The sequence below is a fragment of the Montipora foliosa genome, chromosome 1 (assembly GCF_036669935.1).
Source record: "Montipora foliosa isolate CH-2021 chromosome 1, ASM3666993v2, whole genome shotgun sequence".
In the NCBI taxonomy this organism is placed as follows: Eukaryota; Metazoa; Cnidaria; class Anthozoa; order Scleractinia; family Acroporidae; genus Montipora; species Montipora foliosa.
The window spans coordinates 44,298,881-44,304,215 of NC_090869.1; the positions used below are offsets into that span (position 1 = coordinate 44,298,881).

The 5,335-nt window shown below is 43.0% G+C and overlaps 1 pseudogene; it reads right to left on the minus strand.

Annotated features, from left to right (window-relative positions):
* Window positions 1–3,287: 3,287 nt before the first annotated feature.
* Window positions 3,288–4,175, minus strand: LOC137969450 (uncharacterized; annotated as a pseudogene).
* Window positions 4,176–5,335: the final 1,160 nt, after the last annotated feature.

A 5,335-nucleotide genomic window follows, 5' to 3' on the forward strand; every position in this document is an offset into this window, starting at 1 on the left:
TACCCTTTTAGCTTCCCCACACCTTGAAAACATTCTTTAAATTCTTCCACAATGTCACTGCTTATCATGTTTATGGGAGTTCCTATTCGGAGAACCCCGAGCTCAGTTGCTGTCTTTCGGCCCAACAATGGCTGTCCTTTCCCTTCAATCACTACAAATTCAGCTTCACAGGCACTTTTGCACAGGACTACTGTTGTCTCAAAACAACCGATAACTTTCAGAGGCTCACAACACCCATAAGCATACAACTTCCGATCGCATTTCTGGGATTTACATTTGATTTTCTGGGATTTCAGCTCTTCCCATGTCCTTTTATCAATTACGTTAGTGCTCGCACCAGAATCGATAAGCACTTCCACGGATACACCTCCAAGTTGAACAGTTACCATCCCACCTATGTTTCCACTGTCTACAGTGAATGCATACTCATCGTTGTCGCTGTTAGCTCCGGACGTGCTTTCGCAAATTGAGTTCACACCAAACTTCCCCTTTTTTCGCACACCCTGGGATGAAAAGTTTTCCTGGCTTGATACATTTTTGGTTTGACAAACTGCGGCAAAATGCCCTATTTTATGGCACTTCTGACACTCCGCGTTTCTCGCTGGGCAACATCTATCACGACTGAAATGACCTTCTCTGTCTCACCGGTAACACCTGCTTTTCCCTCCACGACTCTTGTATTGGTCAGCGGTTTCCTTATGATAGACGCGATTTACTTGTTGTTCCTCGCCACACATCGCTTTCAACTGAATATCTACGGCCTCAAATGAACGAGCAATTTCTTGGAGTTTCGCTAGTGTTAAATCGGTTCCCTTTATCAACAGTTTTCGCCGTAATTCTGACGATCGGCACTTATCAATGACTTGATCACGAATCGGCTCATCAGCATTTTCCCAATTGCAGTTTTCTGCTTGCTTTCGTAATCGAGTAATAAACTGATCCACCGTTTCTCCTTCTTCTTGTTTGAGGCTTCGGAAAATGTGCCTTTCGTAGGGCTCATTTAATTGCGTGCTGAAATGGGCGTCAAGAGTTCGCAATGCTATCTGATATTCGTCAGCACGATCATTTTCTCCTTCTGCCGCTCCTGGATCTTGCAACGTTTCGAACAATTCCTGTACTTCGATTCCGGCACAATGTAAAAGCAAACCTTTTTTCCGGTTACTGTTTGTGATTCCTTTTGCGAGGATATAATACTCGAACGCTTTTTTCCATTTTTTCCAACGAGGCGCTACCGATGTAATAGCACCTTTGCAATCAAAGGGCAAAAGTCCTCCAAACTCGTAACTTGGTGTCGCCATTCCGTTCTCACACTAAGGACAATCCCGTTCTCGTCGCCAATGTTGTATTCTGTGTTTAACGATAACTCACAACCGCATTTAAGACTCCTTTAAGCTCAAGACCTTCCTAATAACATTCTCCCGCTCTCCTAATATCCCGTATGTCCATCACGTGACCTACACTACAGATTGGTTCCTGAGAGAACTATCTTGGCTACTTTCGAACCGTGGGAATATTTTCGGGCTGAGTCATAACCGCACTTGTTAATTTGAAGGATCTGGAAATTAACTAGACGCTCCATAAGCGTCCACTGGGTTGCCTGTGGTACGTATTACTCAAAAACAGAAGGGACTGAGTTGGGTGGTATTGAACTGCAGTGTTCCAGGCAATTTCTTCAAGTCGGGGGTCATTAAGACCATTTAAGGGGTCACCCAGAAATCGTACCAGCAGAAGTCCTTTGGCTCACACGTTCATTCATACGACGAAACAGATCTTTTTCTGAGGTTAAAAATCTAGCTACCAGCCTATTAATCATTTTTCAGAAACAAAAGATTCCTGTCATCTTTGGAAAAAATAGGCCGGCATTGCGTACGTGTGGTAGTGCAGTAACATAGAACTTTATTCCAAATTGTCAACTGAGCGGTGTTTTGTCTTCCAGGAGATTCAAGTTGTCTTTGCGTAATATGTAGCTTTAACAGTACACGATATTTTTTTGGTATGGTATATCATTGTAGTGCCATGGTAGAAGTCTTAGGTAAACAGCCCCCTGGGAAGACATGTGGTTACTAGCAAAGTACTAAACCCAGAACGATTGAAGAAAATAAAAGGGAATCGAGAAACATTGGCTGCTAGGCTGACATGTTGATTATTTTCAAGTTCCCTCACAACTTCTTTTTACCACAAGTTTAAGCGTGCGTTCTGAGCATCTGACAGCTTTGTAATACAAACGTTCACTGAAGTTAAACCCAGTCCTGTGGGGTTACTATCTGGATGGGTGACCTAACAGAAGCATAGAACCGAAAATTCTGTTTTAACGCTCAAAAATGCGAACTACATGTAAGCAAGGTACAGGTTTTGTTAGCTTAGTTTATGCAGAACAATCATTGATGCAAAAGTAAATAAATATTGATATACAGTTTTTAGGAAGAGCAGAAGGAAGTTTTAGGATGGTCGATCGAGAATAAAATATTTGCCATCGGCAACAAAATTTTACGACATGAAAACAACATTAAATTTTGAACCACGAACATAAAAAGTTACCATCAGCGAAAAACATTTTGGGAGATGTTTGCGACGTTCGATTTTGTTATTGTACTTTAGGTTGCACGAGTAAATCGCAAAATCAAAAGTGACATCAAATTCAGCGAGCGCCGTGAAAAAGTTACCGCGGCGTGTTTATTCGCAGTGAAGCATCTGTGTGAAATGATTGCAAGATACCGGGTTTTTCTTCTTGTTAGTTTTCTTTTTCTTTCAAGTGTTATAAAGTTTGACAAGGAATCTGCACAAAGATCACAATTGCCCAACTCTTGAGACTGACCATTGTTTCTGCAAAGTCAAAAATGTACTATCCAAGGCGAGGTTATTTATCACCAGGTAATTCCATCGTTTTGGAAATAGCAGCTACTTATATTCATCAGCGTCACAATTTTTTTCTGATTGTTGAAACTCAAGCACGCTTCCAGACCTTGTTCCCTGTTTTGTGACTTACGCACGTGCTACTTACAGCGCACTACCACAAAAATCCTCCCGTATCACATTTCAACCCACGTTAATAAATTCTTCCAATTGGTAGTGGTTTCGGATACAAGTTCTATGCCAGGTACCACACAGAAAACACACGAAAAGTAATGGCAAAATTCTGGTGGCAGGGAAGCTCTTAAATATAGGGGTAAGGGGGACCAGGAGAGACGCCCTCCTGGGGGAAGACAAAATGAGTGGTACCGGGGGTAGCCACCCTGGACAGGAGTCCTGATCAGGTCTCCGGGGGTGAGGCCCATATCCCCCAGTCATTAGGAATTAAGGGGAACCAGGAGCGGTGGCCCTCCTGTGTGGAGTGGAGTGGAGTGGATATTTTTCCGGAACTGTCTCCAAGGGCTAAGCTTACTGTAGGGTAAAGTGCAGCCAGTGATTGCACTTCCCTGCCACGGATTGAGCCAGGATGGAAGGCCATCTTTGGCTGCTGATGTGGCCACTCCAATACGGAAACTGTGTGAGTAGAAATTCTTGGCAGGGGGACCACAATGTTGAAGAATTGTCCTGAGCTCTGTTGTGAGATTGTTCCGTGAAAGCCATTGTTTGGGTTGAGCAAAGGCAAGAGAGGGTGGCTTGATGGTGGCTGGGCTTGGAGGAGATAATCTTTCATGGCCATCACTGAACAGATAGGTGACGAGGACTTTGCTATGGTGATTGTGTGGCCCTGTCTGAAGGGGTCGGTTTTGGACTGATTGATGCGCACTATCATGTGGCTGGGTGAGTGGGAGTTGGGTACCAGTGTGATGTCAGTGGAATTGAGGAGGATCTTAAAAACCCGAAAAAAGCGAGGGTGAAGGCCGCCCAAAGCATAACATGATCCAGGTTATAGGAAAGGTCGGGCTTAAGGTAGGAGTGAATGGAATGGAGAAGTGTAAGGGTAATAGGAAAACGGTCGAGCTGCTTGGGAGGAGTGAGGCGCTTAATGCCTGTGAGGACCTTTTGTAACCTATGCATGTCATTGAGCTTAAGAGGAAAGTTAAGCTCCCGATGTAGGTTCTGCAGTGCCATCAAGTACAGCTTCACCGTTTCATAGGATACTGTGTGGGCTAAATGAGATGCAAAATACATCAGGGTAATTTCCGAGGCCGGCACTAGGACGGGGGGGTGGGGGGGGGGGGAGGTGTGGGTCCTACTAAACCATGCATGAGGGCAAAGGTGAAGAAGTGCTTGACACCAACTTGATAGGTGCGTCGAGTGGAAGGCGCCAGGAAAACATTGAGGTATCGCTGTACGAAACCTCTCAGATGTTCATCGCTGATGGAAGGATGATGGAGGCTGTGGGAGAGGCTGAGGGAGCCAGGGTACGGAAGCGACCATTTGAAAATGGGAAAGGGAATCAGCAATAGAATTGTCTAACCCTGGGATGTGAGAAGCTGTGAATTCGAAGTTGTATAGGAGCGTTTGAAGTGTGATCGCTCGAATGAGGTCTATTACCCGAGGGGACTTGGAGTGTTTAGAGTTTATGCTGGCCACCACTGACTTGTTGTCACACCATATGCGGATCCTTCTACCAGACCAGCGGGGACCCCATAAAATACAAGCCAAGTATATGGAAAGTAACTCCTGCAATTCAATACTAATACTCTTTTTGGGCTGAGTGTGTCGTGGGGGAGCCAGTGGCCCTGGAACAATTCACCTGCTAAGAAACCCCCATATCCAAGGGAACCAGAAGCATCAGTGTATAGCTAAAAAACGTTTTCCACAAATTTGCACTGCTACCTGAAATTTTACCTTATCATAATCTTGCTGTGATAATGATTTTTGAATTTTTACTCAAACACTGCTCAAACAACTGTCAAAAAAGGATTTTTCACCAAAAACTTGCGTTTTCAAGCTAAAAAGAACGTTTTCCACAAATTCCTACTGTTACCTGAATTTTACCTTATGTGTAATTATAATGATTTTGAAATTTTTGCTCCAAACCTAATCAAACAACTGCCAATAGCATTTTTCACTAAAAATTTCTACCAATTTCGACTGTTACTTCAAACTTGACTTAATCATAATCTTCTTGTAATAGTGTTTTTAAAATATTTCCTGCAAAACTGCACAAACAACTTCCAAATAGCATTTTTCACATAAATTTGCATTTTAGTCTAAAACAAACGCTTTCCACAAATTTGCACTGTTACCTGAAACTTTAACCTATGATAATTTTGCTATTTTAATGATTTTCAAACCTTTACTCAAAAACTGCTCAAACAAGTGCCAAAAAGCATTTTTACGAAAAGCTGCGTTTTCTTGCTAAAAACAACGTTTTCTACAAATTCCGACTGTTACTGACTTCAAACTTGACTTTATCATA